The sequence below is a fragment of the Gastrolobium bilobum genome, unplaced genomic scaffold, assembly GCF_033153095.1.
Source record: "Gastrolobium bilobum isolate Gb01-03AN ecotype WA unplaced genomic scaffold, APGP_CSIRO_Gbil_v1 utg6656, whole genome shotgun sequence".
Taxonomy (NCBI): Eukaryota; Viridiplantae; Streptophyta; class Magnoliopsida; order Fabales; family Fabaceae; genus Gastrolobium; species Gastrolobium bilobum.
This window is the reverse complement of record NW_026896856.1, coordinates 36,416-61,245: the sequence shown is the minus strand read 5'-3', so window position 1 is coordinate 61,245 and position 24,830 is coordinate 36,416. Positions and strand designations below refer to the sequence as shown.

The 24,830-nt window shown below is 36.6% G+C and overlaps 1 pseudogene; it reads left to right on the top strand.

The window, feature by feature from the left end:
- Positions 1–130: 130 nt before the first annotated feature.
- On the top strand, positions 131–15,454 carry LOC133302400 (putative disease resistance protein At3g14460; annotated as a pseudogene).
- Positions 15,455–24,830: the final 9,376 nt, after the last annotated feature.

Sequence of the window (24,830 nt, the reverse complement as noted above, 5' to 3'; positions counted from 1 at the left end):
GCTAGCATTTCCACCAATAAGAATTTTCTAAAGTATATCTAATCTTTATGACCGCATGACCAAGTCAATTTCATTTGCTAAGAAATTACCAGCACCTCACTATATACTTAATAATAGAAGATACAAAGTCTGTAACCATTTTCTCTCTTGTAATCTATACTCTGTGCAAGAATATTGAGATCATGGCTGGAGCTCTTGTGGGTGGTGCTTTTCTATCTGGTTTTGTTAATGTTGTTTTTGAGAGACACTCTTCACCTGAGTTTGTTCACTTGGTACAAGGAAAGAAGCTTGATCAAGAGTTGATTGAAAGATTGAAGACTGCTTTGTGTGCCGCTGAAGCTGTGCTTATTGACGCAGAGCAGAAGCAAATCAATAACTCAAGTGTCAAGAACTGGCTCAATTCTCTCAAAGATGCTGTCTATGAGGCTGATGACTTACTTGACCATGTTTTCACCAAAGCTGCAACTGCTACTCAAAAGGAGGTAAGAAACTTTTTTCGTGGCATCTTCAATTTCCAAGATAGGGAGATGGCAAATGAGATGGAAAAGATTGTTAGAAGAATAGAAGATATTGAAAAGCGCAAGTACATCCTTGGTCTTGAAAAGATTCCCATGGATATATAACTTGTCGTGGAGAACATCAACATCTCTGGTAAAAGGGAATATATATGGCAGGGAAAATGACCAAGATGCCATAATCAAAATATTAAATGACAGTAGTGAAGAGAAAATATCTGTGATCCCTATTGTTGGCATGGGTGGGGTTGGAAAAACCACTTTAGCCCAATGGGTGTTCAATGATGAAAATTTGATGGAGGGCTTTGATTTGAAAGCTGGGTTTGTGTGTCTGAAGAATCTGATGTTGCTAACATTACGAAGTCAGTAATAGAGCAACTTACTCGGAGTGCTTGTAATTTGAAGGATTTAAATTTACTTCAACTTGATTTGAAGGGAAAGCTGACGGGAAAATAAATTCTTTGTTGTTTTGGACGATGTTTGGAATATTGATAGTCATGGTTGGAACATTCTTAAAGCTCCTTTTCAATGTGGAATTACAGGAAGTAGAATTCTTGTAACAACTCGTAGTAAAGAGATTGCTTCAGTAGTCCAAACTTGTCCACCTTACCATTTGCGTGAGTTGTCTGATGAAGATTGTTGGTCACTGTTTGCAAAGAATGCATGTTTTCCAGATTCTAATGGCGATTCAACTCTAGAAAAAATTGGCAGACAGATTGTTAAAAGGTGTAAGGGATTGCCTTTAGCTGTAGAAACCCTTGGTGGTCTCTTGAAAAGAAGTCATGATGTCAAGAACTGGAATTCTGTTTTGGCAAGTGAAATTTGGGAACTTCCTACACAGGATAGTAAAATCATTCCAGCATTGAGAATAAGTTACCACCATCTGCCTACACATTTAAAGCGTTGTTTTGCTTATTGTTCATTGTATCCCAAGGATTATGAATTTAGTAAAAAAGAATTAATCTTATTATGGATGGCAGAAGATCTTTTACGGCTACCAATGACAGGAGAGACATTGGAAGAAGTTGGTTCCAAGTGTTTTGATGATTTAGCTTCCAGGTCATTTTTCAAACAATCTATTACAAAAGATCAATGAGAGAAATCTAGAAGAATTCATTACTGAGAATGAAAAAATGAATTAACTGAGTTTTCAATGTATCAGATACATATTTATATAAGTGTAACCAATTAATCAACTAATCATAACTTCATAACTAACTTAAAGCTATGTCACGTGGGTGATTCCGTGATTAAAGGATCCACATGGCACTGCTTAACAGCTTTGCTGAGCTGGCCAGTTTCTGATGAATCTTTTTTTGTGTTGATATCCAATACCCCCCCCCACAAGCGGGACGTAGAATATCGCGGAGACCAAGCTTGGTAACAAGAGAAGTGAATGGACGAGGATGAAGAGGCTTGGTGAAGATGTCAGCCAGTTGTGCTGATGTCGAAACTGGAAGGAGATGAATGGTGCCATTAGAAATGCGCTCCCTGATAACATGACAGTCAATCTCGATGTGTTTCAAGCGTTCATGAAAAACAGGGTTCTTTGCAAGGTATATGGCAAAAATGTTGTCGCAGAAGACAGAAGCAGGTTTGGAGCAAAGGACCTGTAAATACTAAAGTAAGAGTCGAAGCCACTGGATTTTGCACGACATAGAAGCAAGTGCACGATATTCAGCCTCAGCTGATGATCTGGAAACTGTGTGTTGCTTCTTCGATCTCCAAGAGATTAATGAATCTCCTAAGAAGGCACAGAGACCTGAAACAGATCTCCTGGTATCTGGGCAACAAGCCCAGTCACTATCTGCAAATCCTGTCAGCAACAGAGAGTTTGAAGATGAGAAGAAGAGGCCTTTGCTAGGGGAACCCTTGATATACCGGAGAATACGATTGGCAGCTGTCATGTGAAGTTCAGTGGGAGAAGAAACAAATTGACTTAGCTGATGTACTGCAAAGGATAAGTCGGGTCGAGTATTGGTGAGGTAGAGCAATCGACCAACTAAACGATGATAAGGTTGAGGATCAGACAAAACTTCAGAAGGATCCTTTGCTCGATGAAGTCGAGTGGTTGGCTCCATGGGTGTAGTGGCTGGTTTGCAACTCAACAGACCACTATCAGAGAGAAGTTCGAGAGCATATTTTCTCTGATTAACAACAATTCCAGATTGAGAGTGAGCAACCTCTAGTCCCAAAAAGAAACGAAGATCACCCAAGTCTTTTATTTTGAAGCAAGAATCCAGGAAAAGTTTAACCTTGGTTATTTCAGCCAAGTCATTCCCAGAGAGCACAATATCATCGACATATATCAAAAGTGCCGTGAAGGAAGAGCGGTCTTTCTTGAGAAAAGAGAATGATCTGCATGGGATTGGTGATATCCCAAACTGACCAATGCTGAAGTCAGTTTCTCATACCACTGTCGACTGGCTTGTTTGAGGCCATATAGGGACTTATGAAGTTTACAGACCTTGGGAGGATCTGATTTAGGAAAGCCAGCAGGTAAGTCCATGTAGACTTCTTCATGAAGATCTCCATGCAAAAATGCATTGTTAACATCAAGTTGCATAAGATGTCATCCACGAGCTGCTGCAACACTGAGCAAAACACGCACTGTGGTCATTTTAGCAACTGGAGAGAAGGTGTCCAAATAGTCAATCCCTTCCATTTGTGTGTACCCTTTAGCAACCAGGCGTGCCTTATGCCTTTCGATACTCCCATCAGCTTTGAGTTTAATTTTGTAAACCCACGTACACCCTATAATGTGTTTGTCTGTTGGTCGGTTAACAAGAACCCAAGTCTGGTTCTGTTCAAGAGCGAAAATTTCTGCTTCCATAGCTTTCTTCCAACAGTCTTCCTTTGAGGCTTGGAAGTATGACTTTGGTTCTGTATGGGTAATGGAAGTACAACAGAAACGAGTAAAGGAAGGAGAGCATCGTGCATAGGATAGCACATTGGATAATGGGAAACGAGTGGGTTTGGTTCGGCTAATGGGGTTTGATTTGCTGAGAGAAACGTGACAATGAAAGTCTCGTAGGTACTGAGGTGGATTTCTATCTCTAGTAGAACGTATCAAAGGAAAGTCTATGTTTTGGGTTGAATCAGTAGGTGGCTGAAATATGGTATTGGGTAAGGAATTGGATTGAGAGGGACATACAGTAGGTGAAGGAGTAACATCACGTGTAGGAATAACATCACGTGTAGGCATGGGAATAGATGAGGGTTGTTGATAAGATTGAAGGGGATATACATTAGGGAAAGGTACAGGATCACATGGGTGATTGAAAAACTCATCCAGAGTAGGTACAACAGTAGATGCAGTATCACGTGGGTGAAGTGGGTCATAGCTGCCAGTTTCAACATTTGTGCTATTATTAAATGGAAAACAATCTTCATAGAAGATTACATTGCGTGATGTGAAGAACTCTCTGGACTTCAAGTCATAGACAACATAGCCTTTAATCCCATCTTGATAACCGACAAAGACACATCTCCTTGCACGAGGAGAAAATTTTCCTCTATGAGCAGCTAAAGTACTTGCATAGCTTAAACAGCCAAACACCCGTAAGTGATCAAGAGTAGGTGTTGTGTCATAGAGTAACATGTATGGAGATTTATTGTTAAGCAAGGGAGTGGAAATCCGGTTAATCAAATGTACAGCATGGGAAATGGCAAAACTCCAAAACTTGATGGGTAAATGAGATTGGAAGATTAAGGATCGTGCCACATTCAATAAATGTTGATGTTTTCTTTCTACTCTCCCATTTTGTTGGGGAGTCTCAACACAGCTCCTTTGGTGAATAATTCCTTTTTGGAGATAATAATCAGTCATGAGAAATTCAGACCCATTATCGCTACGAACCACTTTAATTCTAGCATCAAACTGAGTTTCTGTATATGAGATAAAATTCTGTAACTTCTTGCGTACATCAGCTTTACTCTTTAGTAAGATTACCCACATGTGCCTCGAAAAATCATCTACTATTGTGAGAAAAAATCTGTGTCCATGAATTGAAGGAACTGCAAAGGGACCCCATATATCTGCGTGTAAAACATCAAAAGCTTTATTACTTTGGGTGTTACTAACAATAAAGGGTAATCTCCGTTGCTTACTGATGTGACAAGTGTCACACGGCCTTACATCATCACAACAAATGAAAGGAAAAGACTTAGACATTTGTCTTAAACATTCAAGAGACAAATGACCTAATCTAAAATGCCAAAGTTTGGCATTATTAATCTTTTGAGTTACATGAATCGAACTCTTATTAAAAGAATTAAAATTCTTTGAGTCTTGCTGTGGACTTTCGAAAACATAGAGTCCTCCTCTGACTTTAGCTGTACCAATCATCCTCTTTGTATCCACCTGCTCAATAAAGCATGAATTCTTGGAGAAGGTTAGGCAACAAGGCATTGAGTTAATCAGTTTCAAAACAGAAACTAAATTCACCTTGAAGTCTGGGACATATAGTACATCTACTAATTTTAGTGAATCAGAAAGGCATATTGTTCCACAAGTAGATGTGGTCACTCGAATACCATTTGGTATCATTATTGAGATTGGGGGAATTTTCTGAATCGAACTAAACATTGAGATCATAGAACATATATGATCTGTAGCTCCTGAATCTAAAATCCAATAAATGGAGTGATTACCTGAGGATGCATTAGTGGAATTTACTGCTATAACCATATTGCTCGAGCGAAAGGATGATTCCTCATTTTCAATTGTAGAAGGAGTGTTCTGCAGAAGATTCAACAACTTCTGATATTCAGCCTCTGACAGTGATACTCCCAGCCTTTGCTTATCTGTTTGGTTCTCGTTCATAGCACACATGTCAGCTTCTTGTTGTGCTAAATTTACAGCATTATGCTGTTTAGAAGTTTCAGTCCTATATCCAGGAGGTCTATTTCCAGGGGGAAATCCATGAAGTTGATAGCAAGAATCAATTGTGTGGTTTTGTCTCCCACAATGAGTGCAGATTTTTGTGTTTCTTCCTTGGTTTCCACGTCCCTGACCTCCACTGTTAGGTCTGAACTTTCCTTTCTCAACAAAGGTTCTTCTGCCATTGTTAGTCTCATTAGACAAAGAATGAGATAATAAGGAAAATTCACCTTGGGGAACCGATTGGAATTGCCTTTCTTGCTGAACCACCAAAGAAAAGGCTCTACTGACATGAGGAAGTGGATCTATCATCATGACTTGGGATCTAACATGAGCATATTGCTCATTTAGTCCTTTGAGGAATCTCACAGTCTGATCTTGATCCTTGTGTGTTCGTATGAGTCCAAGAAGGCCACAATTGCACGCAACAATGCATCGGCACACAGGCAATGGACGAAGATTTTCCAGTTCATCCCATAAAGTCTTCAGCTCTGTGAAGTAATCAGTGATGTTCATATCACCTTGTTGAAGTTTATAAAGATCTTCTTGAATTTCAGACAAACGAAAAATATCTGATTGACTAAAACGATTTTTCAAATCAAGCCAAACATCAAAGGCCTTGTCCATCCAAAGAATCGACTTTTCTATTGAAGGACTGATGGATCTATGAATCCATGCAAGGACCATAGTGTTACAACGCTGCCATGCCACAAACAAAGGATCAGCAGCAACCGGTGGAATAATGGATCCATCTATGAATCCAAGCTTGTTCTTGGATAGCAACGCCATGCTCATAGCACGCGCCCAAGTGTGGTAATTCTTCCCACTCAAAGGAGGATTGACAAGAATGAAAGCAGGATTTTCATTTGGATGCATGTAGAATGCATGTCCAGGATTCATGAGAAATTCTGGAATCAAATCAGCCATTGTTTCCAAGAAAATAAGAAAGAAAATCAGAGATTGAAGAACAAGAAAGCAGCGGAATATGGATACCAGAGCCTATGAAAGCTCTGATATCATATTACAAAAGATCAATGAGAGAAATCTAGAAGAATTCATTACTGAGAATGAAAAAATGAATTAACTGAGTTTTCAATGTATCAGATACATATTTATATAAGTGTAACCAACTAATCAACTAATCATAACTTCATAACTAACTTAAAGCTATGTCACGTGGGTGATTCCGTGATTAAAGGATCCACATGGCACTGCTTAACAGCTTTGCTGAGCTGGCCAGTTTCTGATGAATATTCTTCTGTGTTGATATCCAATACAATCTGAAGAGTATTTTGTGATGCACGACCTGATGCATGACTTATCAATATCGGTTGCTGGGGACTCCTATTTTAGATCAGAAGAACTTGGGAAAGCGGACAACATTAAAATTCAGACCCGTCATTTGTCATATGGAGGAGGTCTGAGTCATCCCATCCCAAAAAATTTTGCTGCCATTGATAAATTAAAATCTTTGAGGACTTTTCTACCAATCTATTTCTCAACTCCTTCATTCAGCTTGGAAAGCGCAGCATTGATCATATTGTCCAAGTTTAAGTACTTAAGAGTTTTGTCATTTTATCACACTTTTATGAACTTGATGCATTGCCTGATTCAATAGGTGAACTGATCCATCTGCGTTACTTGGATCTCTCTCGGACAAGTGTCAAAGCATTGCCAGAATCATTGAGTAATTTGTACAATCTGCAGACGTTGAAGCTGCGTCATTGTTATATGTTGACCATGCTGCCAAGTGACATGCAAAATCTTGTGAACTTGCGACATCTTGATATTAGAGGAACTGGTTTAAAGGAGATGCCTCGAGGAATGAGCAAAATAAAACATTTGCAGCTTTTAAGTGACTTTGTTGTGGGGGAGCATGAAGAGAATGGGATAAAGGAATTAGGTGAAATTTCAAATCTTCATGGCTCACTTTGGATTAAGAAATTGGAGAATGTTACTAATAGCGGTGAAGCAGGAGGGGCAAGGATCATGGATAAGACCCACATTGAAAACTTGATCTTGGAGTGGTCTTCATGTGGTGATATGGTTACAATGTCGTCGAACACCGAAAGAGAAATATTTGACAAGTTACAACCTTACAAAGACCTGAAAAAGCTCACGATTATGAGCTATAGGGGTACTAGATTTCCGGATTGGGTAGGGCATTCTTCGTACCACAATATGACTAGGGTGAGACTTGTGTCTTGTAGCAATTGTTATACGCTCCCTTCACTTGGACAACTACCCTCCCTAAAGTCTTTGGAGATTGATGGTTTTGATAGCCTGGTGGAAATTATTGGTGGTGAGTTTTCCAAGAATGATAATGATGATTCTTGTTTGGCAACACCCTTTCCGTCCTTGGAGACTCTGTCATTTAGTGGAATGCCTAGTTGGGAGGTGTGGGGTTCACATGAGTCTCATGCTTTTCCTCAACTTAAAGAGCTTAAAATAAGTGAATGTAGAAGCTTCAGGGGAGATCTCCCGAGTCACCTTCCTGCTTTGGAAACACTCGAGATTGAAAGTAGATGCTCCTGCAATTCAGGAATTAACGATACTTGAAAGCAACTAAGTAAGGTTGCAAGAGTTACCGACATCACTGCAGTCTCTATCAATAAGAGCTGCTAGAGTTGGTGTTTGGAGCCATGGCCATCACCCAACCAACTTGTCTTCATTCTTTGAGCATCTCAGATTGTTCCTCTTCCTTATCATTTCCTGGGGATTGTTTACCACAATGTTTGAAAAATCTGATTATCCAAAATTGTAAAAAACTGGAATTTCCAAGGCAAACCGAGTTACTTGAGTCACTGGAAATAAAGAACAGCTGTGATTCACTCACATGCTTCCCATTGGAGACCTTTCCTAATCTCACTCGTCTGAAAATTGAAGAGTGTGAAAATATGGAATCTCTTTCGGTGTCTCAGTCACAGGTTTTCAATCTTCAAGAACTCGTCATCAATGGATGCCCCAATCTTGTATGTTTTCCGAGAGATGAATTTGCTGCGCCCAGCATGACTTATTTCGACCTCTCAGGTTGCAACAAGTTGAAGTCATTGCCATGTCACATGAATACTCTTCTCCCAAAGTTAGAAGATCTCAAAATAAAGAATTGCCCAGAAATTGATTCGTTTCCGGAAGGGGGTCTGCCGCCTAACTTGACAAGACTTTCCATCTTCAATTGCGAGAAACTATTGAGCGGCATATCATCGATGGGCATGCATCAGGGTCTCAATTTTCTGTCGATTTCATCATGTGAGAGTGTCAAGTCATTCCCGAAGGAGGGTTTTCTGCCTCAGCTTCCCTCGCTCAGGACTCTGGTTTTGTTTGGATTTGAAAATATGGAGACGTTGAACTGCAAGGAGCTTCTCCACCTCACCTCTCTCCAAAAATTATCAATTGATTGTTGTCCCAAGCTGCAGAATATGGCGGGGGAAAGGCTGCCTCCCTCTCTCATAAAACTCGAAATCTATAAAAGTCATTTGCTGGAAGAACGGTGCAATACAAAGCACCCGCTAATTTGGCCCATAATTTCCCACATCCCCTGCATTCGAGTTAATTGGAGATGTGTTTCTTGACGTGTGATTCTCAACAGGTAATTCTGATGTTGTGCAACTTCATGTCTATTTGTTTTTTCTCTCTATTTCATTAAGAATGCCTTCACGATCTTACTCGTGCTTTAACAAGCAGTTGATCCTCGCATGACTACGTGAAGTTTTGTTGTTTGCTTCAACAAAATCCGGTGCTATTAACATTTATATATAATGGGTTTTTAATTACTGCATTTCAATTTCACTGTATTTTAAATTCTCTAAAATTTTAAAATACATCATCCAAAGATAAACCTTTTTTTTTCCTAATTTACATGTGTTGGCTTATTTGCATAACTAAACTGCAGTTCTCTAAGGATTACTTATATGCTTCGGTAGCATGAGCTCTGTATTAAAATAGGATATAAATTCTATAATACATGGAGAGTCATTCAAATAATATTTTGTGGAAAAACTCTTTATACAGTTTTTTACTGATTAATGGATTGTTTCTTGTCGTGGGCCAGCTATCCCAAAGCTTAAGCTATTGTGGGAAAACACATGAATTGTTTTATATCTGTCATTTATTTCTTTTCCTTTTCCTTTTTTTTATATAGAGATATCAAAACGGATAACTTGCTTGCTGATCATGCTAGAAATGTCAAGCTTGCTGGCTTTGTTTTTGCCAATCATGTTAGTTTTTAAACATTTGGTTTTGCATTTTATTGTAGGTTTGAGAGAAAAGCAGATAATTTTACTATTCTTCTTCCTTCACAGAAAGGATGGTGCTTTTACTTTACCTAAACTGATTATTTTTGTATTTTACATTATGTTGTCATATCTTTTGTTGGAAAGTTGAAAGATTCATAGTGAAGGAACCAACATCACAACTACAAGCTTTAAATTATATTTGATATTGTGTTAATATTTTGTGAACATTATATATGATTAGAAGGTCACCTTAAGGTGCATTCATGTTCCTTTCTTTTTCCATTATGCTATTTCTCTGCGGTGCTTTATTCACACCGATAAACTCATTGAATTTCTATAGACTGCAGAGTAAGATTATGTCAAGCCTGAACAGTTTGTGGAACCTGAAATGGTACTACTACCTTTGCCACTTTTGGATCAGAAGGTATTTCCTGTAATGTGTTGTCGTTGCATATCACGTGATTTGTTTCTTTTCCTTACTTAATTTTCTTCATGAAACAGGCTGCCAAAATACTCCTACTGATTACGAGCTCAGATTATCGTTATATGGAAGAAATGATGCATAGATTCCCTCCTTCCCAATGATATCGGGTGCCGAGGTCTATTTTGCATTGTAAGTTCTGGTACATTATCCTATCTTGCCCTAAATTAACAACCTCGTGTCCTGAAATAAACCTTGCATAAATGGATGCAGCTCTTGTTCATGGTTAGGTAATTGTCTCAGCAATGAAGCAATAATTCTCCCAAACATCACACTCTATGTATGAATGGAGGGTATTCGTCCCGTCAAGGCTCAAAATGGTAATTGGCACTCTCTGTTCCACATAGTATGACTCATTTGCTTTTACAAGAAGTTGAAGATGACTCTTATGTTCTAATTAAGAACATCATATATTTCTACATAATTCTATTTAATAGTTTAATATATCAGATCAAGAGTGTTATTTTGAATATAGGCCCTATCTTTTTTGAATTGAAAAGAAAAAGTAAGGACAGATGGCTAAAGAGTAAAGAATTTACTTCTTGTCTTTCAAAATGAGAAACGCATTTTCAGACTTCCCAAAATGAAAAGCGAGCCTTAAAATTTGGGACAGAGGGATTTGTATCTATATTTTGACATTCTCTATCTGAAATACATGTGTCACCAGTAACCTCTTGATATGCTTCTCTACCCTCCTTTACAAAAATGTGAGTTGACACTTATAACTTCTAATACCACTTGGGTAACCACCATGTTAGTTTTCACTTTTCAATCAACCTAATTGAGACGCTAATTTTACTTGATTTTTGGCATGCATCGACTTTATGATGTGCTATACTCAGGTTTTCTTTTTAGATGATCTAATTATCTACTTCTGTACATTTGTTACCATCTTCTGCAGCCGGTTTGTAAGCTGGGAGCTGGGTACAGGTGGTTGAAAATTCCATAAATCTGCATAGAATGAGATATGAAATATTGATGACCACATTCAACTGACGCCAGTCAATCCAAAGTCCATTTGTGATGGCATAGAGGTTTCTGATTTTGGTTTCAAGTAAGTATAATCAGTTTGTGCGTCACTCAATTTTCTGATAATAGAAAGTTCTACTATGTCATCTCTAGAATTCCATTTTTCTGTTTGGTTGGTAAAAATGATATAATTGCTTGTTTTGAGAAAGCAAAAAATTATATGTCTGTTTGTTAACTTGAAGCCAAAATGGCATTTCTGCCTTTAGCAATTCCTTATGTCTGTTTGTGCCTCACATTTCTAATGTATTTGTCTTTTTGTTTTCTCTCTACATTTCATTAAGAAATACATTTGTCAACTTTAACAGAATCTGTTCATCCAACTTCATTAAGACTGTATCAAATTCTGTTGCTTCAACAAAATCTATTTTAAAAAAAATTATAAATGCAGTGCTAATAACAATTATAATGATTATTTTTCAATTAAAAAATCAATGTCAACGAATTTCAAAGTCTCTAAAATTTAAAAATACATCATGAAAACATAGCCCTTCTTTTTTATATTTTATCTGAGTTGTCTTATTTGCATAACAAAACTGCTGTTCTCTAAGGAATACTCATATGCTTGCATAGCATGAGCTCGGCAGTAGATGTATAGCCATTCATATAATATTCTGTGGAAAAACATTTTAATACAGTTTTTTACTGTTAAATGGATTGTTTTTTGTTGTGAACCACTATCCCTAAGATTTAAGCTATTGGATGAAATCACATGAATGTTTTATATCTAACATTTATTTCTTTTCCTTTTCCTTTTTTGTATATAGAGATATCAAAATGGCTAACTTGCTTGCTGATTGCACTAGAAATGTCAAGTTTGCTGGCTTTGATTTTGCTCATGTTAGTTTTTAAACTTCCCCTTTAGTCTAATAGATAGCTTTACTGTCTACACTCTTTCAACGAGAGTATGATGCTTTTACTAACCTGATTATTTGCATTTTGTTGTAGTTTTGAAAGACAAACAGATAATTTTTATTGTAGTTTAATGAAAGCACCATCCTCATTCCTTCGGGGAGAGGATGGTGTTTTCACTGAACCGATTATTTTGTATTTACATTTTGTTGTCATATCTTTTGTTGAAGTGTTGAAAGATTCATGGTGAAGGAATCAGCATCACAACTACAAGTTTTAAATTATATTTGATATGTGTTGATATTTTGTGAACATTATATTTGATTAGATATGTTCTTTTCTTTGCCATGTGCATTACTTTCAAGCTGTTGGAGAAGCTCTCTTAAGGGCACATGTAGAAGAGAACCTTAAGGTGGAACACATTCATGTTCTTGTCTTTGTCCAGTACGCTATGTCTCTGCGGTGCTTTATTCAAGTCGATAAACACATTGAATTTATGTAGACTGAAGAGTAAGATTATGTCAAGCCTGAACAGCTTGTGGAACCTGAAATAGTACTACTACCTCTGCCACTTTTGGATCAGTAGGTATTTCCTGTAATGTGTTGTCATTGTATATCACAGGATGTGTTTCGTTTCGTTACTTAGTTGTCTTCATGAAACAGGCTGGCAAAATACTGCTGCTGATTGCGAGCTCAGATTATCATTATACGGAAGAAATGACGCAGCATTCATTTAATAGATTCCATTCTTCCGAATGATATCGGATTATTGGGTGCTGAGGTCTATTTTGCATTGTAAGTTCTGGTACATTATCCTATCTTGCCCTAAATTAAGAACCAGGTGTTCTGAAATAAACCTTGCATAAATGGATGCGGCTGTTGTTCATGGTTAGGTAATTGTCTCAACTAGGATGCCATAATTCTCCCAAACATCACATCCCATGTATTAAGGTGGGTCTTATCCCATCAAAGCTCAAGATGGTAATTGGCACTCTCTGTTCCACATAGTATGACTCCTTTGCTTTTACAAGAAGTTGAAGATGATTCTTATGTTCTATCACATATTTCTACATAATTCTATTTAATAGTTTAATATATCAGATCAAGAGTGTTATTTTGAATACTGGTCCTATCTTTTTTGAATTAAAAAGAAAAAGTAAGAACAGATGGGAAAAGAGTAAAGAATGTACTTGTGTTCAAAAATGAGAAACAAGTTTTTAGACTTCCCAAAATGAAAAAGCAAGCTTTAAAAATTAGGACAGAGGGAACATTCTACATTTCTACTCCTTTTAACATTTGAAACAGGATTTGTATCTATATTTTGACATTCTCTATCTCAAATAGATGTGTCACCGATAACCTTTTGATATGCTTCTTCTACCCCTGCTTTACAAAAATAGGAATGGTGGATTGGTTAGTCACATATTTCAGACATGTTTGCTGATAATAGTCTGCAATCCACCTATCCAAAGAATGAAAGCACGAATGACTTTTTATGACATTTTAATATTTATCAAGCTCTGTACCCAAAATATATATAATAATCAAGCTCTTAGTTCCACATATTTTAGGATCAATCATATGTAATCATTGAATTGTTTTCTATTGTTTTTTTCATGATAGTATATTGCCAAAATGTGAGTTGACACTTTATAACTTTTAATACCACTTGGGTAACCACCATGTTAGTTTTCACTTTTCGCTCAGCCTAATTCAGATGCTAATTTTACTTGATTTTTGACATGCATCGACTGTATGATGTGCTATACATAGGTTATCTTTTTAGGTGATTAAATTATGGGTTTTATAAGAGTTATGTTGTAGGAAAAGTGATTGTGTAATGTTATAGAGATTCGTTTTGCGTGCCTTAATTTTTTATTTATTTTTTTGTTTTAAAAAATGTTGGCCCCACAAAATGTTGTGAGTGTAGGAAAATTTGTTGTGTTATGTTAAAGGATAAAACGAAAACCCTTAAATTATCTACTTCTGTACATTTGTTACCATCTTCTGCAGCCGGTTTGTAAGCTGGGAGCAGGGTAAAGGTGGTTGAGAATTCCAAAAATATGCATGGAGATGAAATATTAAATATGGATAAGCACATTCACACTCACTCCAGTCAATCCAAAGTCCATTTGTGATGGCAAAGAGGTTTCTGATTCTGGTTTCAAGTAAGTATTATCAGTTTGTACACGCGTCACTCAATTTTCTGATAATAGAAAGTTCAACTTTGTCCTCTGTAGAATTTCATTTTTCTGTTTAGTTGGTAAAAATGATATTATTGCTTGTTTTGAGAAAGAAAAAAATTATATGTCTGTTTGTTAACTTGAAGACTAAATGACATTTTTGCCTTTAGCAATTCCTTTTGTTGAACCATATGTGCTGTATACGGCAAATAAGGTGCTTCCATTCGTTTCCAATCTGAAAATGTCCTTGTGCTTTGTCCAACGTCAAATACAGGTGCTTTTAACAGAATATGTCCTTCCTTGTTCAGAAAGGCTAGAAATCCATCAAGTTTTTATTTTGTTGCTTTAAAACAATCTATTGTCAAATACTACTTTTTTGACTCTTTTTTTTTTTTGGGAAGAAATTGTTGATTCAGTATGGTTTTTGACTGTTTGGTGTCTTGTTTATTTCTTCCTTTTTCTTGTTTGCATATAGGGATATCAAAGTGGCTAATTTGCTTGTCGATCTTGCTGGAAAATGTCAAGCTTGCTAGCATTGATTTTGCAAATCATGTGAGCTCTTAAACTTCTTGTCTAGTTTAATGAAGAGTTTTACTGTTTACACTCCATGAAGAGGATGGTGATTTCACTGAACTGATTATTTGAATTTTACATTTTTTGTTGTCATATCTTTTGTTGTAGTGTTGAAAGATGTTGGGTTTGCTCTTTTACTAAAGCCCAAATGGGTTATTAGTATGAGAAGAGCCCAAGGAACCTAGAGCCCAATGAGTTAGGATTTCTTGGAACCCATATAAATAGTACCTCTTAAGTCATCAGCCAAAAAGGTCTTTTTGTGAGAAAGAGGCAAGCTCTGAATCTAATCAGTGCCCACACACTTCCCCTTCCTCCTCGAGAGATAGTTTGGAAGATCTGCCACAGTCCAGCTTCAAGGAGGTTGTTCGTGCTGCGGCGCTGAGATGAGCTGTTCGTGAAGAGGAATCCTACAAGGGAATATTCTACACGAGACTTGCGCACCGAGAGGTAATTGTGAAACAAGGATGATTCGGTAAGCATACCAATGTACTAGGTCCTAAACCGCTTCCGCATAAATCTAAGATTTCCTACAATTGGTATCAGAGCCTGGCTGTACATTGGTATGTGAATCTAGTTTCACTATTCATGTAATTAGTTTTGCTTCTTGAAATGTGGCACCTAGGGTTCTAGGATTATGGTATGAATCTAGCATGTGTATTTTATAATTCATTTTCATAAAAGTTTAAATTTTAATCGGTAAAAATGTTTTAATCCATGGTTAGGGTCTCTCGTGTATTTCTCGATTTGTAACAAGGAGGCTAATCTCATATGATTAGGTTTCCTCCTTGCTGTTTTTGTTTATTTTTGGAATTTCTGTGTATTTTTCAATATTTTGTAAAAATTCAAGATCGAGAAATCGCGAGGAAGATGCGCAGTCAGCACTGTCGGAGACTTTTCGAAGACTTACCGATCTCGGAATGGGGCGATCTATATATGGTTGGAAAGAGGACGGAAAGACGAACGCAAAGGTGGGTGGATCACCGCCATCGGAGACTCCACGCCCCACCACGCGCCTCCACAAGAGGCTGAAAGTGGCCGCCACTCTCCGGCAAAGAATGGGAGAGTGAGGGAGCGTCCGGCCACCTTTTTGGGTGGTTTCGGCGGCGGAGCACTCGGCTCTACGTGGTGGTCCTTCCCCTGGAGTTTCGGCCTGATTTGACTTCGGGTGACGGCGCGGCAGACCTGACGGCTAGGGTTCCTCTTTCGCGTCCTAGGGTTTCTCGCCAAAGTATTGGGTCTTTGGGCTTTGGGCCCATGAAACCCTAAAGGGGCTTGGGACAGATACTATGGGCTAGGCGAAAGTCGAATTCCAAAGTTGTATTATTTAATTTTATTTTCTTTAAAATAGGAAGGCCATGGATTAAAGTAATTATGATTTATTATTTAATGCTTTTATTGATTGGTATAAATTATATGATTGATAACATGCTTTATTGCGATAACATGCCATATAGAATAGGTGGTGCCATATTGTTGCATAACTTGTATGATTGCATGAGCATAATAGCTATTATGTCTTCAGCGACTAGTATGATAGTCATTATGGGATTATTTTGAATTTAAATCATCCTAAGAAATTAATTAATAATTATTATGATTTTTATTAAAAATCTAGATTAATAATTGAATTAATTAATTTTGGATAATTAACATCAAGACAAATAATCGTTATGGAAATTATTTTGATTTCAAATTATCCTCATAATTGATAATTATTATGATTGTTGCAATCTAGATTAATAATTAAGTCAGCTATTTGGATGATTTAAATCTAGAAAAATAATTAGAGAAAATTTCCTGAGAGAATTCTTTTATTTTGCGAGTAATTTGTGGATTTTTCTGAAATGGTCATGGAATAACACACGCTGCATACAACATTCATGTATCATGATTGTTTGGAGCACACGCTGACGTAAAGTGACCGGATTTCAGGACCTTAATGCTTTCAAAATTATGTTAAGCTTAGTGCACGTTTATCGGCGCTCTTACTTATATAGTTTTTGAAATCGAACAAAGGATACTCTCAATTAAATAATTCTTGGAAATTAGAAAAATGTTGCTTATGTTGAATGGAAGGAGATTTAAATTAAGAGATTAATTTAACCTTCAAGCGCATTATAGGACCATTAATAAAATAATCATGTGAAGTCCCTTCGAATAAGCATGATTGGATTTTATTAGATTGGACTTAAATATCTATGGGAGGAGATTTAAATTAAGAAATTAATTTAACCTCCAGGCGCATTGTGGGCCTATCAATAAAATAATCATGTGAGGCCCCAACGGATAAGCATGATTGGATTTTATTGGGCCTTAATAATTTCAAAATTTTAATAAAGTATTGTACGTCCCATCGTCGATAATACTAAGTTATTAAAGATAATTTTGAAATTAAACAATGAATTCGACTGGGCTTATGAAAATTCTCAAACAAAAATGTTGAATGGGTGAAGGTTTTAAAAATTAATTAATTTTAAAACCTGCGGGCTCTATTTGTGGGTTTATTAGTGAAATGGTTATCGCTGAAGCCCCATCGGATAAGGATAATCAGATTTCACTAGATTAAATCTTAATAATTTCAAAATTTTAGTAAAGTATTGTACGGCCCATCGTCGGCAATGTTTAGACACTAAGGATAATTTTGAAATTATACAATGGTTAATTACATTCAACTTTGGTAAAATTGTTAACCCTCCCGTCGAGGCTCTGGCAATGGCACTGAAGGCCCAAATAACAATTTTGGTTTTTACAAGTGACTTGCCCATCGTAAGCCTTGTAAAGATAAACTGAAGGATTGTTAACAATAAACAAGAGTAGTTATGAGAATCTACTCGCACTTCGTTTGTTTATTGCATTATTTGTTTGTAATTGTGTGCTTTATATGTTTTTCAGAAAACATCTTAGAAATGATTTTGAGTCGAAAACCTCTAGATGGTACCAACTATGAATAAGTGAAAAGCAAATCTTTGATATTGTTCTAAAACATGGAAGCTAAAATTTGTCCTGACAATGCGAGGGCCATAGCAACCTGCAGAGGATGCGTCTAAGGAAATTAAGATGCATTTCTCAGATTAGGAAAGGGCAGATATGGTAGTTCGCTGCTATATTATTGTCAGTTTTTCCAAATACTTGCAGAAGCAAGTGTACATGATTAAGAGTGGAGTAGAAATGCTTCAGACTCTTAATGACATGTTTGCTGCGTCTAGCAGCTTTGCTAGACAGAATGCAGTCGGTGCAGGTTTTGCTAAGAGTCTTGTTAAATCCAAAGGGAAACCCAAGGGTGGTAACAAGAACAAAATGACTTGGTTATCAGTTGTCAAACCAGTTGCTATGAAGAAGCCGCAAGGAAAGTTCTTCAAGTGCAGACTGAAGGGATACTGAAAGAAAAATTGTCCATAGGTGATGAAAAGAACCTGACATGGGCATATCAAGGCCTGATCAGTGAATGAATTATTGATTCAGGAATCACTGATTATGTTTGTTACTCTTTGTAGTAGTTCAAACATGGCATACCTGTCAGCAATGGACATAGATATTTTAAGCTTGAAAATGGGAACTTGTGTCTGCATTTGCAGTAGGACAAGTTATTTATAAGACTATGGTTTTGGGTGACTGTTTATTTGTTCCAGATTTCAAGAGGAATTCAATTTTTGTTAGTTGTTTTGGTTAAAACATGGGTTGACAATGCAATTGATTCCTCAGTTACATTTCGAAGTTCATCTTCGTCTTGTTTGTTCTGGTACATTGTTTAAATAGTCTTTATTACCTATGTCCTATAACCTTTTTAAATTTGTTATGTTGAATGGAAATGATGATGAACAAGGATTTTCACCAAAGAAATAAAAGTTTCAAATGAAACATAACTTTGGCCTTTGTGATTGAGTCACATTATCTCAAGTAGGAAACATATTTTAGTTAAAAGAGGGACTGAAAGTTCAAGAATCTTTTAACTAACAGCTACAAGTTAGTCCTATTTGGAAGGTAAAATGGCCAAGCAATCCTACAAGGGCCAAAAAGGTTTGCGCAACTATTCAACTGGAACTGGTACATACTAATGTAGGTGGACCAATTAGCGTTCAGACCAGAAGAGGTGATGAGTACTTCATTATATGAATGTTTACTCTGGATTTGGACAGATGAACCAAGTGCGTCGTAAGTCTAAAGTTTTTGGAAATTTCCAAGAGGTTTAGTCTGAGGCAGAAAAGCATGTAGGTGTTCAAATCAAAAACACTTTGGTCTGACTAAAGTGTTGGCTGCTTATCTGGTAAGTTCAGGTCTTACTTGATTTAAGAGGGGATAATTTTCGTAACTGTCAACTCTAAGAACGCGTTAGTTGAATGAAGTTGCAGTATGCAAAAATCAAACATTTCTAGACTTGGTGAAGATCATGTTCAGTTATTCATCTTTGTCAATGTTGTTCAAGGGAGATGCCTAAGAGAAGGAAATGTACCTTCTTAACTTGGTTCCGTCAAAGTTTGTTGTAAAGACACTTAAAGAATTATGGAAAGGGTGCAAGCCCAGATCAAACCATATTCGGATTTAGGGTGCTACGACACACGTCCTACAACAGCAGTCAAATGAGATGGAATCTTGTTTGGAAGAGTGCATATCTTTTGGCTACCCTAAGAGAACTAGGGATGATTTCTTATTTAGTCTTAAGGACAAGATAATCTAAGTGAGCTCTCACATGATTTTCTTAAAGGAGGACTAGATAAGCAATTATAAGCTCTTAAGTTAAGTTATTCTTGATGAGATTTATCTCAGATCAAGAATTTCAAGAATCTCTAGAAGCTTCATCCACTGTTCCCTTGATTGTTCAAGAGGGGATAAATATATCTCTAAGTGAACAAACAAGAGAACCATGATTGGAAATTCAACATGATAATATATAAGTGAAACTAGTAGAAATATTAGTATCACATGTAAAGGAACAATATCAAGTATAAGCGGATCCTCAAGAAATTGAAGATCCATCATTTGACCCACTTTTTGTTTTACCTATAAATACACAAGGTCTAGTGCAGTACATTCGTAGTGGGAGAGAACCTTGTTAACTCTCAAGTTGTCTCTTGTTGAGTGACATTGATCCTACTAGTTACGATAATGCACTAGAAAATGTTGTTGATCAAGTGTTGCTCAAGCTATGAACAATGAGATGAAATACTTGTACTTCAACTCCGTTCGGTCCTAGTAAAAACACCAAGAGGGGTAAAACCAACAAGGTGCATGTGGACATAAAAGGCAAAGAGAGGATGGACAGGAAGGTGAAAAACTTCAAAGCTAGCTTGGAGGCATTTTTTGCCAGACGTCATGCTTGAGTCTATCCAGATTCTCTTGGTTGCTATAAGTCTCAATTATGAGATTTAATTTTGGGAGTTGGATGTCAGGATATCTGCATACTACAACCAAAAAGGGTTTATAGCAAATGGGTAGAAACACACGGTATGCAAGTTGTGAAAGTCTATTTCATAGTCTTAAGCAAGCATCCAGGTCTTGGAACATCAGTTTTGATCAGGTTATCAAAATTTTGATTTTGAGAGAACCTTGATGAATGATGTGTATTTGTATGTAAAGGATTCAACGGAAGACAGTAGTTTTTCTGGTACTTTATGTAGATGATATGCTCCTTATTGGAAACAACGTGGAGGTAATATCAAGCATAAAGAGTTGGCTAAGTTAGTGTTTTGGTATGGAAGTACTGGGGAAGCCAATTATATTCTTGGTATAAAACTCTTATGAGGCCGGAAGAATAAGTTGTTGGCATCACCTCAGGCTACTTACATTGACAAAACTCTTGCCAAAATTCAACATGAGAATTCTAATAGAAGAATTATAATTCTCAGATGTGGAATTCATCTTCCTAAGGAATAACCAAAGACTTCTAAGAAGAAAGAATGCATGAGTAGGATATCTTATGCTTTGGCAAAGGTAGACTCATGCATATCATGTTGGGCATTAAACCAGACATCTGTCACGCAGTGGGAGTAGTGAGATAGTACCATTTTGAACCTAGAGGAATACTAGATTATTGTTAAGCATGTACTCAAGTATCTTTGGAGAACGAGAGATTATATGCTGGTATATTCTAGTGGGAGTCTTGAAAAGCTGAGTTTTCAAAAATTCAGTTATTTCAAGTGGATATTGACTCAAGAAAATCAACCTCGAGCTATGAGTTTTTCACTAAACTCAGATAGCATTAGAGGTGGATCTTGCAGACCCAGTTACTAAGAGTTTGCCTGAACTTGTGTTCGAGAGGCATGTTACTTCTTTGGGTCTTAGGAGGATCCCAGACTTGCATTAAGCAAGTGGGAGTTATTGGTTTCATTGTGCTCTTGGAGTAAGACAATGAAACAATAAAATAATTTTCTGAATTTCATAAATAAGGTTTTATTTATTTATTTTGCGCACTATTTACAAACATAAAGGTCCGGATCAAATTGTGGAGTATATGATCATATGGATACGTTCATAGAGGACATGATCATAGGTTCTCACAATTGATGAATGGATTCACAGCTGTTAAATAAAGTTGGGCACTTTATTTAGGCTGCAATATTTTATGAAATGGTTTTGTCTGAATCATTGTAAAATATTGGTGTGAATTAACATTCACATTGAAAGGATCAAGGAGAGATTTGATTAAGGTTGTTTTTCTGTCATAAGGTATCAAATCTCCAGTTAACTATAGTTATGTGATTGCTCTTAATCCTGAGTTTATTATAAATAGGTAATCAAATAGTTTTCATTCTTTGATTTACCAACGGGTGAAGTTTGATCTATTGACGGCCAATAACTCGGTATTTTGGGAGTGAGATTATTTGATTATCGGTATTTATGAGATAAACAACATGGAATTTGTAGGATATGTCCCCTTGATATGTTTCGGTACTTGGATATTAAAGACACTGGCCAGTGCATGTAATCCATCAGAGAAACTATCATAGTCAAGGGAATAAATAATTGATTGAGTTACAGAAAACTTGTCAATCAATTATAGACATTCTACAAAGGGGCGATGCATATTCATGTTATAAGTGTTGTTAATCTTGGAGTTCAAGTTCGGGCTTTTAGTGGAGTAGCACCGAATTAGATAATCATTCGTTGATTATCAGGAGCTTTGATTAATAACAGATGGTAGATCCCCAAGCTAGCTTGAGACAAGGGATGGGGTATTTTTCGGATAGATGATGACTTATGGGTTACATGATCTTGGGTTTTACGACTCAAGTTTGTATCCAAAAGAGCAAGTGGGAGATTGTTGGGTTTGCTCTTTTACTAAAGCCCAAATGGGTTATTAGTATGAGAAGAGCCCAAGGAACCTAGAGCCCAATGAGTTAGGATTTCTTGGAACCCATATAAATAGTACCTCTTAAGTCATCAGCCAAAAAGGTCTTTTTGTGAGAAAGAGGCAAGCTCTGAATCTAATCAGTGCCCACACACTTCCCCTTCCTCCTCGAGAGATAGTTTGGAAGATCTGCCACAGTCCAGCTTCAAGGAGGTTGTTCGTGCTGCGGCGCTGAGATGAGCTGTTCGTGAAGAGGAATCCTACAAGGGAAGATTCTACACGAGACTTGCGCACCGAGAGGTAATTGTGAAACAAGGATGATTCGGTAAGCATACCAATGTACTAGGTCCTAAACCGCTTCCGCATAAATCTAAGATTTCCTACAAAAGATTCACGGAGAAGGAATCGGCAGCAGAAGTACGAGCTTTCAAAATTAAAGGCTCAAATTATTGTTCTGTAAGTTCCTTCATGCGAGTTGAAATCTGCATTTATTTGGTATTCATCGGAGAAAATTCAACTGTGGATACGTATAGAAAGTTCTTCCAGAATAATTGATTATTTGTCTCATTTTTATTTTATTTTTGCTAAAAATGATTTCAATTTCTCTAGTTATACTTTGATTTGATGAGTATTGCCTGTCCTTATTTTCAGCTATAGTAACTTGGGATTTCAATATTCAACAACCGGCTGGATTTGTAACTGAACTGTACAAAGAGGTAACTACAAACTGGATGGGTCCTGAGATATTTTCTTATTTACATTACTCTGATGTCTTGTGGATACCATTGCAAACAGTTTTTTCAAGGGAACCAAAGAGATAGCAGCTGCGGTCAAGAATTTCTTTGATATATTTTCTTACACACTCATTAAAATGTGTGCGCAGTGAAGCTCTATGGTAAGCACCTACTGAAAATTTTGTTGTATTTTTTTACATTTTGTCCTGCAAATCACTTATGCAGTGTGCACTATTGGTATCGATTAAATTTGAATTGGATGATCTGATTGGTGTTGGGCCCCAATTTTCATTACAATATTGTTATTGGTAAATTATTTTTTCTTTTTATGGGCTGATTTTAACATATTGAAGATGAGATGGTAAAGATTGGTTATAGGGGTATTCTAAAATCTTTCGGGGAGCTAGAAAGGAAGGCAACCATGGTGAATATGTGTTATCCATGAATTTATTAAATTGCCTATATCCTCATGTATTTATTTTAAATGCTGTGGTCATTTTTAAAGTTCGTGCAAATGACATTCCAACAAATGAAACATTCTAACATTGTCTAGAAGGATATCATTTGTATCAACTGAGCATTGTTTTTTTAACCATAGAGACTACGAATATAATTAGTCGTCTTTATCCTGTTGATTTTATGCAGTTTCTACTTATGGGCAAAGCATTGCACTCCAAATGTTGTATTATCCCGTCCATATATTTTGACATTTTGTTCTAGAAGAGGGATATTCTCATTATCAAAATTTTCTATTACCAACTTACTACCTATCTAATTACCATTAGATTAACATTTTCTCTCTCTTCAAAAACTTTTTAACATTCCCTCTCTTTGATCCAATGGTAATGTGATGGGTAGTAAGCTAGTAGTAAGAATTTTTTGTAGTTAGAATTTGTTCTATCATGTAGAACTATATTATTTACTATGGAAATTACTCGGATAGGTATTGTAACAGGGATCTTCAGTTCTACTAAAATTCTCTATTTATAATAGTACATGTAACACCCTCTATAAAGAATGTCACATTACATACATGTTCCATATGGATAATAATTTTTTCGTTAAGGTAAAGAATAAAGCATAAACTAAAGATTAATTATATTATATCATATCATAAGTCAGAGCTATATGGAAAATGTGGTTGTTAGATGTAAATCCTACATAAACCCAAGAAAAACAAGTACCTTCTCAGTGGCATTCGGGCCCACAGTTAATAGCATGCACACACATTTTTGAATAAATGAATGAAAACTTCAATGTGGACCTCGTAAAAGACCTCCAGCCATATATGATATAACTTAGTTGAAGGCGTAATAAAAGACCTCGTAAAAGACCTTCAATCAAAACTTTTTTCGATTATTACGCGAGCATTTAAAACATAAAAAGGCGTAATAATTAAAAGCTGTGACCGTAACCGTAAACTCTTGCGGAAGACTTATTTAAACTATTTTTATAACTTACTTTACTTATTATAAGTTACTAAGGGGTTCCCATAAACCCACTTAGCCAATTTCCAAACTTTACGTTTTTACCTATTCGGACATGTTTCACTCTTAATTTTTCTGCGACCACACCGCTCGCAAACAAACCTTCTTCTCGGATTATATCTTTGTCTTTAATTCCCTTTTTAACAAGCTATCATACGCTCAATTCGGAGCTCATTTGCTCCGGTTATCGTCGTTTGAAGTTGAATAAGCAAATAGCCAAACAACCCAAAAACAGCTCCAAACCACTAACATTACTCGAATTACTGCACTCAATCCACTCATCCATTTGCTCTCAAATTTTTATCCTACAAACTAGACATCTCAAAATTCATTTTGATATATCACACGCTTAATTTGACTGAGAAACGAAGCGGGAATTAATTTCCCAAATCAGGTCCAGATCTGCCCCAGATGCAGTGGCACATGAGCAGTCCGTGTTTCTCCATTTATTTCAGGCCGAAGATCAACCCATATTTTTCCCAATTTTTGACACAAGATAGAGGACATCTCAACCTTCAAAATGGCGTATGGCACGTCCCTATTGGACCTCTATGGAGGGAGATATGCTCTCTCGAAG